The sequence below is a fragment of the Ambystoma mexicanum genome, chromosome 1p, assembly GCF_040938575.1.
Source record: "Ambystoma mexicanum isolate Mex_15411 chromosome 1p, UKY_AmexF1_1, whole genome shotgun sequence".
Classification (NCBI taxonomy): Eukaryota; Metazoa; Chordata; class Amphibia; order Caudata; family Ambystomatidae; genus Ambystoma; species Ambystoma mexicanum.
This window is the reverse complement of record NC_090921.1, coordinates 775,167,044-775,179,452: the sequence shown is the minus strand read 5'-3', so window position 1 is coordinate 775,179,452 and position 12,409 is coordinate 775,167,044. Positions and strand designations below refer to the sequence as shown.

Genomic DNA, 12,409 nt, shown 5'->3' with positions numbered 1-12,409 from the left:
CTTCTTCCCAGACTCCAATTCCTCTATAAATGGCACTGTCCAAAAAATCAAAAAGAAGAACCCATGGAAATAGAATGCCTGTAAGGGGAGGAATGAGAAGATACGGGAGAATCAGTTAACATATGCTTGCGTCAGTCACCAATCGAATTGAATTATGAGAAGGCTGTTGTTAATGGGAGGATTCTAAATGCTTTAATAGACTGGCAGTAAACAGATCTAGTTACGCAGGAAAACCTTAAGAACTCAACCCTAGTTAGGGTTACCTGCGTACATGGAGATAATCAAATCTACCCCAGAATACCCATCTCTATTGGTAGTAGAGGAGAGCAAACGCTTATTTCAACCACCATCATCCCGGGACTCCCAGAAGTTCTCATAGGCAGAGATTTTCCCAATTTTTCCACCTTTCTTCAGGACATTCCACCTCCACAATATCAATTTTCACCTCACACCCAGTGGCAATCTGATTTGTATTCCTACACCTCTCCCATATGGGATTGGTCAGAAACAAACTCCCAAAACAATATAACACACCGAGATCCCACAAACAAATCTAGTAGGGAAAACCCAGAGGAGCAACTGACTCAGTCAGACTTCATGAGCTATTTCAGGGGGACTACCATCAAACCCAAGCTTGCATCCGGAAAAGGAAGTAAACTTAATAGTATGGGATGGTACCCGGATTCCCCCCTACCTGTTCTCTTCACAACCCTAAGGAAGGGACACCCCAGAATAGAACACGATCACCCACATCGCATATGGGAAGGGTATGTGAAAAACCAGAGGGTGTTTCATTGCCTAGACCCTGGGGATCCCTTACTCAGGTGGCCAGGGCACGGCAATTGCCTTTGGATCCAGACCCTGGAGGTGGACAAGTGCGGGAGGATCACCTGGGTGAGGGGTCCTCAGGGAGTGGAGAGGAACACCGGGTGGCGAAACATGGTGTCTCCCCTTTCCAAATACCCCTGTCCCATCCTATTTTATAGGATATTCCAACTTCCCAGACACAAACACTGAGCTGAGGAAGAGGAGGTCTGAGGCTAAAAGTAGTACCACCCATGCAATACATTGGACATGTCCCACTAATAAGATCAGGCAGGGTCAGGCAGTTGATCTTAATTACATACACCTGGTACCTATTAACTCTCCCCACATGGTTAAAAGGTGGAACACTGAGACACACTCTGGGCAAGGCGATGCACGAGAAGGAGCAGTTCTTCCAGGGCGACGGCAAACCAGGAGGAGCAGAGCGACATGCCGAGGGACGGAACCGAGATACGCAGAAACCTTGAATACCCCGGTGAGAGATTATTACCGCTGAAGGGCCTTGAAGGTTGCGCAAGGAAGCCCAGTTAGAGAGAAAAGATGAGCCTCTTTTGTGTTTCAAGGATACCATCAGAGTTGGGGAGGTGCAGCAGCAGTTGTGGTATCAGCCTTGACTTCAGGATGAAAGCAGTGAAAGACGTAAATTAATTAACACAGCCGGTGAGTTGATGAAAGCAATGAAAGTCCGGTCTGTGTTAAAGGAAACTTTCTGAAACAGTATCTGACGAATGAAGGTTGTGCGTGTGCCGATAAGACGCAAGAGAAAGCAAAGCATTATAAAGAACTGTAAATTAAAGATAAAAAGTAACAGAGTGGTCTGGCTAAAGAAGATTGCCCAATCGAAAGTCTCTATGAAATATCTGATACCGTAGAAGCGGCGGGAAGAGAAAGAAACTGAATGCAAGATTTGAACTGTTTTTACGTTTGATCCCGGCAGAGGGAAACCTGGATGTGAGAGATATCCTTGAACTTTGAAATAGGTACTGCACTCAAAACTACATTTACCAAGAGGTCTTGGTGTAGGAGAGAAAAAGTGACATTTGAGGAAAGAAAGTCTAAGTGGTCATGCCGAGGTAAGAGCAAAATGCCTTGCACATCGGAAGGAAAGTGAAAGGAGCCTATGAAGCTGTTACTGAAGTTTGGGGAGAGGAACCTCCACAAATTGTGTTTGAAAGGTTTGAGCCCGGCGGAGGTAAACCTGTACTGAATTGTAGTTAAAAAAAATATACTAAAGGAGGAACCCCTTCAGAAAAACAACTCCCAAGGGTAGTAAAAAATCTCTACCTTCAAAAAGGGTTTAAAGAGACAAAATATAGAAATACAAGGTAGAGAGAACATTCAGCTACACTATACATTTTATTAATAATCATTAAAAAAATCATCATAAAAAACCAATTATATACTAAAACATAATTAAGAATAAAGTGCAAGTGACATCAAGCAAACTGCTCACAATTAAATTATAACAATTAATTCCTAGTCTCTTAATGAACTAGGGAAAATATCCCATTTAAACATTAGTGTAACACATACAGGAGAAAGAAATGTTTGGTCAATGGAGACCCAAATGCACAAACCAGTAACACAAATTACTGGTGTTCTGCCTCGACATGTTTCAGTTCCTATATTTTCATTAGAACTTTCTTCAGGAGGAAATTTTGATCCATCACTTTCTCTTTACAATTCAATCCTGCACATCAAAATTTTCAAAAGTGCTTGAGCCAAATAGATGCTGCTGAAAAACATTTTAAAAAACAATGTAACCCTAAACATTCAATACAGGGTTGGCAGATTATATCTGTATCTCACGTAGGGAGAGAAGAAACAAAGCATCTTTACCTAGCATGGCAGTGGTGGTAGTACAGGAAAGACTGGATTTAATTCTGTCTTCAAACAGGTATTTCGCCCCTCAAAGGTTCAATTATCTGTATGGATACATATGAATTGCATCAGACTACTATTAAGAGCCTAAAAAAGCTGTCTGTCAAGCTCTAACGTGCACCAATGCCAGAAAAAATCATTCTTCATCTTTCCTGAACAATTAAATATAAAGAGTATGGCTAAAACTACATAATTTTATCTCCTTTACTTATTCAATCGGTTGTGCTACTCAAAAACGAAAATCTCACAGTAGCGGAGTGGCTCAAATATCATTCCACTGAAGAAGTGTTGTACAGAGGAACAGAGAGAAAAGTAGTTGATTTACCTCTCAACTCAATATTAGAGTTCAACAGCATGTTCACATGAATGGCGGTTTCTCAGAATGCGTCATAATCCACTCGAGTTGGGCTTCTAAACTGACTTGTGTGCTTAATTCAAGGAAACGAGCGATCCACAGAAACGAGGGCGCGTGTTCTATGTCACAATGAGAGAATGCGGTCATTAATAATCGTGAGCTACAGATAGAAGGGATAAGTCTCGGGAAATAGAAACTAAGGGCTACACTCGTTCACCGCAACAGCAGCGCACTTCACGTAAACTCTGCCACTTCAAGCTACCTTCAGTAGTGTATCTTGTGGGCGCATCTGGCGAGAGCCGCGGCTATAATGGCTCTACAGAATCCTTATCTTGCAAGGCGGTACTGAAACTCGCAATCCTTAATATAGCAGCAGTACGCGCGCAAGTCATTAAAAAAAAACTCCCAAAAAGCCAAAGGTCTAGGAAGGTGTGTCAAACCACGAGAGCCATCTTGAGGCAGTAAAAAAACAACAATAACAGGGTAAAGTCATGACGCAGTGTTTTCCCCCATCGCCTGGTTCCACCCCCTCAAGGCTCTGGGAACTACCTTGGCGTTTGTCACAACGCCAACGCTGGAGAAACTACATTTCCCAGAGTTCCCACTTCGGGACCGGTCAAGTGATCCACACACGACGTGCCTCCCATTTTCCCCACTGTGCCGTTACAAGTACAGGAGGAAAACACAGAGCTAGTGCTCCTTAACCGTTGCTTTGGTTTTCCTGTGTTAAGTTGCGTTAATTTCCATTTGTATTTCCTGGTATCCTGACTCTTGGCTCTTGGACTGTTATCTGGACTGCAACTTCTGGATTGCCCTTGTCTGTCTACTGACGCCTGAACCCTCCTTCTTCCTGATTCCCTCGGTTACGAATCCCTGGCTTCCACTCGATGCTATTTGTCTTGTCCCTTACCTGGCTCTACGTACCTCCTGGATCTCTGCTGCAAGCGCGGACACTGCCTGTCTGCAACGCCTGTGCTTCTCTTGGTCTTCCTGCCGAACGTTTATTTCCCCAATCTCCTCGCACTGCCTGATTCTTAAGGAACGCTCACTTGTTACTTTTCTGCCCTCTATAAACCATTGTGGGTTTTTTGGATGCTCTGCTGCCACATTTATTGGTTGCTGTGTTTCACTCTGCACCAGGACACATTTCGGGATGCTTTGCTGTATTTCTAGTGGGTTGTCACTTTTGGACGCTTTGCTGTATTTCTACTGGGGTTGTCAACTTTGGATGCTTTGCTGATTTTGTGGATCATTCTTCTTCAAGTAGGTTCTTCACTTTTTCACCAACCACAGCAGGTAGGACTGGGGGTACCAAGGGAGGTGTGGCAGCGTCTTGTGGTTTATACATTACATGTATAGTAAATCCTTGACCTTTGTCTTTTTCCAATAGCTCTATTGCTGCTCCTGACTTTTCCCCCAAGCCCATGGCCTGTCAGGTGTCTTATAGTCCTGCAGGCTGCGCTCTCATTGGGGGTGGAAGGTTTTTCTTGTCTACGGTCTACTGTTTAACTGATTGCAGTTCCTGCTTTTGAATAGTTACTCAGTGGAGGTATTACGCCTAACCCACCTCCGACCAGACCACGACAGATTAAGGAGCCCATTTTGTATTGCCTGTCGGTATGGAGCCTGGGGCTGATCCTATGGCCGCTCTTATGCAGGCCTTCCCTACTTTACGCACCGATATGGCATCAGACCATGCAACACTTAATCAACGCATGGATGTGCTACAGAGCTTTCTGCAGCCTCTACCTCATGATGAGGAATTTGGTGATGCTGCAGTTGCCACACCCCCTCCTGTTCTACCACCCCTTGCTCCTGCACCGGTGGTTCTTCCTGGTCCTTTTCCTCTGGCTCCTCCAGAGCGCTTTACGGGTGACCCTAGGTCTTACCGGACTTTCGTCAACCAGTGCCGCCTTCATTTTCTTTGCCGTCCTTTGGCCTTCTCAGACGCCACTACGAAAGCAGCTTTTGTCTTGTCTCATTTAGGTGGGACCGCAGCTGCCTGGACCAATCTGTTGTTAGAAGCCGATGATCCGGCTTTGTATGACTTTGATGCCTTGATACGAGCTATCAACTCTGTCTTTGACGCTCGGTACAAGGCCCAGGCCTCTGATCTGGAGTTTTTGGCTATAAACCAAGGTAAGCAAGAGCTCTTACGTTACCTTGCTCGTTTCAACCAGTTGGCGGCCGAAACGACCTGGCCAGAACAAAAGAAGGCTGCCGAGTTCTATAAAGGGTTATCCGAAGAACTGAAAGATGCCCTATCAGTTGTACCCTCCATTTCATCCGGATTTCCGGAGTTGATGGACCTGGTCCTGCAGGTGGATGCTCGGATCCGGCAACGACGAGGTAAGAGACGGGTACCCGATATGCGTTCTTCCAAGTCTGACATGTCCTCTCCTTCCCCATTAGGGGAACCAGAACCTATGCAAATCGGGGCTGTGAGAGGCCCGCTATCTAAGGCTAAACGGGAGAGGCGGATGGCCAACAAACTGTGCCTTTATTGTGGTCAGACAGGGCATTTCATTCTGGTTTGTCCCAAGAGACCAGTCAAGCTTACAGGAAACGCCAAGACTCGTCCTTTATCCGAGTGGGAGGATGAGTCGACCTCTAGACGGTTCAAAGTGTTCTTCCCGGTCTTCCCAGGTATATCTGGTCATGTCCTTTTCGATTTCAGCCAATGTTTCCTTTTTTTGTCCAGATATGCTTGACTCGAGCGCCAATGGCAATTATATGGACATACAACTAGCCAAACATTACGCGTTGCCTATGTTCCCGAAATCCAAACCCAAAGATGTACAAGCGGTGGATGGATCTTGCTTGGTGTCAGGGCAAATCACGGATCATACTGGTCCTATTGTCATGTCCACTCAAGAAGGGCATACTGAATGGATCACCTTTGACCTTATCTCGACCCCCCCCCCCCCCAGTTCAGGGTCATACTTGGGTTGTCATGGCATTCCATTCACTGGGTGAAACAAACGGTACAGTTCTCTTCTGAATTCTGCAATCAGCATTGTCTTCACTTTCATCTTGCGCCCGTGTCTTCGCCCTGTCTGGCTCTGGTAGCCAATGCACCTTCAATTAATGCCACATTGCAAATGCCTATCCCTGAGTTACCCTCAGAATATGCGCAGTATGCCGATGCTTTTGATCAGGGTCTCTCTGAGAAACTCCCTCCTCATAGGAGTTACGATTGCCCTATTGGCCTACTACCCGGGGTGGTCGTTCCACATGGCCGGATATACTCCCTTACTCAAAAAGAGGAGTTCCATTTACGTGAATACCTGGATAAGGCGTTGCGTTTGGGTCACATTCGACCTTCTTGGTCCCCTGCAACCTCTCCTATATTCTTTGTGCCTAAAAAGGAGGGGGATCTACGTCCTTGTGTGGACTACAGGGCCCTTAATAAAATCACAGTCAAAAACTAGTACCCACTGCCCCTCATATCGGAGCTCCTGGACCAGTTATCATCCTCCAGTATCTTTACTAAACTCGATCTAAGAGGGGCGTACAATCTTGTACAGGTTCGGAAGGGTGACGAGTGGAAGACCGCTTTTAAAACCAAATACGGTCTTTATGAATACTGCTTCATGCCCTTCGGGCTTTGTAATGCCCCGCCATATTCCAGCATTTCATCAATGATGTATTCCGTGACATGTTGGATTGTCATGTGGTGATATACTTAGATGACATTTTTATTTATTCCGATACTATGAAACATCACGTGCAACATGTCAGTTCTGTTTTACAGCGTCTTCGGGAACACTCATGGTTTGCCAAACTGGAAAAATGCGTGTTCCATGCTTCCTCGGTGGAGTTTCTGGGTTTTCACATTTCTGCTGAAGGAGTACACATGTAGACCTCTAAAGTGCGTGCGGTGCTGGATTGGCCCGTTCCGGCTTCAGTAAAAGCCCTACAGTCTTTTCTGGGCTTTTCAAATTTTTACAGGCGTTTTATTGCCTCCTTTTCTGAAATTGTGGCCCCCTTTACTCGCCTGACTAGCCCTTCCCCCCGCTATTGTGGTAGGGGCCATCCTTTCTAAAAACATGCCCTACCACACGGCGTCTACATCCGGTGGCCTATTTTTCCAGGACCTTGGGGGTCATTACGAGATTGATGGTAGTCATGGCACTAGTTGCGCCATGACTGCCACCAATAACGGGTCCAGCACCGGTGTTGGTCAATGGGGATTTACAGGTCCATTCCGACCTTGGAGGGACCGGTAAGTCCCCATTGACCAAACCATTCCTCATTCCCATTTGAGGCCCCATAGGGCTCAATGGGAATGGGGAGGGCGCAAATAACGGGCCCGCGAATGGCAAGCCCGTTATTTGCGCCCTGGTCCCCTAACAGGACCCGTAAGGTACGTTTGGTCCGACCAAATGTACCTTACGGGCCCGTTAGGGGACCTCGGAATCAGGCGGTAAGGGAATACCGGCACCGGTCTCCTTACCGGTGCCCGGTATCCCCTACCGCCCGACTCGGAATGAGGCCCCTTGTCTTCGGCTGAACGTCATTACACGATAATGGAGAGAGAATGGTTAGCCATTAGAGCGCCATTTAAAGAATGGAGGCACCATCTTCTGGGTGCCCGGCATCCTATCATTGTTTACACTGGCCATAGTAACCTCCAAGCACTGTCACATGCCAAATGCAAAGTTTTTGGTCAAAGCTAAAGTGAAATATTATCTCCAAACAATTGAGCGTGTTATAAACCACTAAATCTGATCGCATTGTCCCTTTGTTTGCTTATACGAAATCGGCCTCTATAGGAAATCGAGTCAATCAAAGCAGATTCCGCAGGCCTATAATGCCAATGACCAGCATCACCAGTCAATGGGGTTTACCACCAGTGACGGGCCAATACCCATGTGGACAGTGTGTAGCCTGTAAATTGACAATCAGATCACATGAAGTTAACAAAGGCCTTAATAAAGTATGGACCCAGAAATCATTTTCTAATTGTAACACTGACCATGTAGTGTACATGGTCACATGCCCCTGTGGTCTCCATTACATCGGCAAGACCAATCGAAAAATTAAAATCCGGATCAACAAACACAAGAGTTGTCTTAAGAATAAGACACTCCAAGCCCGATGGTTAAACATTTTGTTGACAAATCACATGGTTTTGAGAGTTTCAGCTGGACAGTGCTCCTTGCGGTTAAAGCCGATACCCTGGCTATTCAAAATCGAAAGCTCTTACAAAAAGAACAACAACTCATATTTCAAACACGTAGTGATCTTCACAGTTTGAATGATGCCATTGAGTGGCATACAGTTAAATAACCTAAGGTACCTTCATGGTGCTGCTAAGAGATATTGGTATCCACAGAATTTGGACCTTTGTCCTCTTTACTTAATATTATTTCCATCGATTTCTGGTGTTCCCACCCTAACACATAATTCTGTTAGAGTCCGTTTTCACTCTGGTATCTTTTTGGAATTATTTTTCTGAACGAGTCCAATAGAGTGGGGTTGTCTGTTTTCCTTTTTGGTGTATATGAGAATATAGAGGTGTTATTCTGCTTTCTACCACCAGAGCACGCTATTTTGGCAGATTCATGTGTCTGAATAGACATCAACAAGGGACTAATCATCTGGGTTTAAACTTTGTGGTTACCCTGTTGTTGTTTTTTTACTGCCTTAAAATGGCTCTCGTGGTTTGACACACCTCCCTAGACCTTTGGCTTTTTGGGAGCTTTTTTTGAACGACTCGCACGCGTACTGCTGCTATATTAAGGATTGCGAGTTTCAGTACCGCCTTGCAAGACGAGGATTCTGTAGAGCCATTACAGCCGCGGCTCTCGCCAGACGCACCCACAAGATACACTACTGAAGATAACTTGAAGTAGCAGAGTTTCCGTGAAGTGCGCCGCTGTTGCGGTGTATGAGTGTAGCCCTTAGTTTCTATTTCCCGAGACTTAGCCCTTCTATCTGTAGTTAAGGATTATTAATAACCGCATTCTCTCATTGTTACAGAGAACACACGCCCTCGTTTCTGTGGATCGCTTGTTTCCTTGAATTAAGCACACAAGTCAGTTTAGAAGCCCAACTCGAGCGGATTATGACACATTCTAAGATTTCGCCATTCATGTGCACATGCTGTTGAACTCTTGAGTTCAGAGGTAAATCAACTACTTTTCTCTCAGTTCCTCTGTATAACACTTCTTCAGAGGAACGATATTTGAGACGTTCCGCTACTGTGTGATTTTCGTTTTTGAGTAGCACAACCGATTGAATAAGTAAAGGAGATAAAATTATGTAGTTTTAGCCATACTCTTTATATTTAACTGTTCAGGAAAGATGAATAATGTTTTTCCTGGCATTGGTGCACGTTAGAGCTTGGCAGACAGCTTTTTTAGGCTCTTAATAGTAGTCTGATGCAATTCATATGTATCCATACAGATAATTGAACCTTTGAGGGCGAAATATCTGTTTGAAGACGGAATTAAATCCAGCCTTTCCTGTACTACCACCACTCCCATGCTAGGTAAAGATGCTTTGTTTCTTCTCTCCCTACACGAGATACAGATTTTATCTGCTAACCCTATATTGAATGTTTAGGCTTACAGTGTGTTTTTAAATGTTTTTCAGCAGTACCTATTTGGCTCAAGCACTTTTGAAAATTTTTATGAGCAGGAATGAATTGTAAAGAGAAAGTGACGGATCAAAATATCCTCCTGAAGAAAGTTCTAATGAAAATATAGGAACTGAAACATGTCGAGGCAGAACACCAGTAATAAGTGTAACTAGTTTGTGTATATGGGTCTCAATTGACCAAACATTTCTTTCTCCTTTATGTGTTACACTAATGTTTAAATAGGAGATTTTCCCTAGTTCATTAAGAGACTAGGAATTAATTGTTACAATGTAATTGTGAGCATTTTGCTTGATGTCACTTGCACTTTATTCTTAATTATGTTTTAGTATATCATTGGTTTTTTATGATGATGTTTTTTAATGATTATTAATACAATGTATATGTTGTGATATGAATTCTATGAGTACGTTGTAGCTGAATGTTCTCTCTACCTTGTATTTCTATATTTTGTCTGAATTGTAGTAACCAGAAGGAAAATAACTTTTGTTGAACTGTATTACAAGCTAAAAGGTGACCTGGGCTGGAGTGAGAGAAAGCTGAGAGATCCAGCGCATAAACGAGTGACTTTTCGTCGAAGGCCAAGTTGGCCCTGGTCCATGAAATGAACTGCATCCTTGTGTCCGAAGCCAGAGTGTGTCACAAGGTCGAAGTGAGCCACTTTAGCCCGTGCTACAAAACGTGGGGAAGGGAGTTTACTGAAATTTATTTTGAACACTGATTTTCTTTCTTACATTACACATTCCCTTAACACATTTATTGTATTAGAAATAGGGCAGGCATTAGGTTTATTGGTATATGCCATTTTCTTTTGACTAAGGACTGACTAGAACTCTAGTTTCTTTTTGTTTGATGGTTGAGAATCCTCCCATCTTAGTTATAGGGCAGGATAGGAGTTGTCCAACCCCCTTTAAACCATCAATAAAGGGTTTGAAACATTCAGCTCTAGTGTCTACTTGTGATACCATGCCTCCTTCACGTCTACCATCACCAAGTTATTCCCAGCCCTCAGCTGCTGTGTCTCAGGTTCAATCGGTTCCATGTAATAATGTCGCCACAAAAATCTCGGCATGCAAAAATATCGCCGAAAAATTGCCGTTTTTTGTGGCGACATTATTGCATGGAACATGCGGGGGACACCCCCGCAACCCGCAAACCTTTTTTTTTTCTTTTTTAAAAAAAAATTGTTATTTTTTTGTGTCCCTGTCCCCATATATATGGTCTCCCAAATAATATTGCCACGACATTTTCCCGGCGATATTATTTACGGCGACCAAATATATGGCGATATTATTACCTGATACTGTTCAATCACAGTGAAAATGTCTATTACTATTGCAGAGATGTTCTGGTCACTGTGGCTTTGCAGATGATGTCTCTTGCTGACTAAGGGCTGGCTGTCGAGGTCACTGATGGGTTGTAGGATTGTGTAACATGGAGCATCTGTATCGTCACTCAAGTGCAGGCAAAAACTGCTTGCCTACTCCATGGGTACAGCATCATCATCATCATCAGCGCCTCCATCCCCATCATCTCCCTCCTCAGGAATGTTCTGATGGTCTCCTATGGGAAGAAACAGGAAATCTGTGGCTAGGTTCCTTGCTACATCTTCCATATGTTACATACAAAGGACAGGTCTCTCTGTTGGTCCATCACTTTGCAATATCGGTCTCCTACTTCAAGAAACGTTTCTGGACTGTCTATTATCCTCAGGCTTGGCAATGTAATTATTTGGGAATGATTGCACAGTTTATGGACTGTGGGCATGTGTGGGCACATTCCCCTATGCATGCCATGTAGGTAATATGTGAATTGCCTTATTGGATGTCATTGTGATGCCCATGTGATAACTTCAGGATGTACATTTGAATTGGGTTTGGGGACTCGACTAATACATGTGGCTAACATTGCTCAAGCAGTTACGCACAGAGTCCCAGGTAAGATTTGGAAGTTGGAGTATTTTACTTCTTACTTTTTAAAGTTGAGAGTACAAAGATTTTGTAGGGAGTACAAATTTCTAATGGGAGTGTTTTGTAAGCAAATAAAAATGCTTCAATCTGTCTTTGCACCTAGTTATTCATGCACATTGAAAGACCCATGTTAACCTCTGCAAATCAGCCATAATAATAGGAGCGCTTCTTCCTGTGGCTCTACGTTTAATACTGATTGGAACAGATCCAGGAAGCAGTGTAGTTGAAAGTAGGGGCAGGTGTCTGTGTAATTTTCCTATCTCTTGTTGGGAGGAGTTTTACTCCATATATTTTTTTTCTGTGAGTATTTGCCTATAGTTTTAAGGAGTAAAAGTGGCTGATACTCCCCTGATCTGTAGGGCTGGTTACACATACGCATTTTGAATGGGAATGCGGCGCATACATGCCACACTCCCTGGTTACTGGAACCCCCTCAAGGAATTTGTCATCATAGCACCGTGGGGCTGCTCTCACCATGCATTCCAGGCACGTGGGTGGTGTGTAGTCAGTCCTTTTCCCTGACCACCCATGCAGCCTCCTTCTGTCTACTATTTGCTTTCGCACATTGGGCCTCATTCCGAGTTTGGAGGTAGCCATGGCACTGTTTGCGCCATGGCTGCCTCCAAAACCGGGCCCGACTCTGGTTTGGTGAGATGGGGATTTACCGGTCCATTCCAACCTTGGAGGGACCGGCAAGTTCCCATTTACCAAACCATTCCCCATTCCCATTTGAGCCCCCATAGGGCTCAATGGGAATGGGGATGGCGCAAATAA

At 44.3% G+C, this 12,409-nt stretch overlaps 1 long non-coding RNA gene across 2 annotated transcripts in view; it reads right to left on the bottom strand.

The window, feature by feature from the left end:
• LOC138580605 (uncharacterized) overlaps positions 1–3,576 on the bottom strand; it is a 59,703-nt gene extending 56,127 nt beyond the window's left edge. For both annotated transcript variants that reach the window (XR_011304299.1, XR_011304302.1), the window contains exons 1-2: positions 3,032–3,576; positions 2,665–2,750 (exon numbers count right to left, since the gene is read on the bottom strand). This is a non-coding gene — a long non-coding RNA (uncharacterized lncRNA). The remainder of the gene's footprint in view (positions 1–2,664; positions 2,751–3,031) is intronic.
• Positions 3,577–12,409: the final 8,833 nt, after the last annotated feature.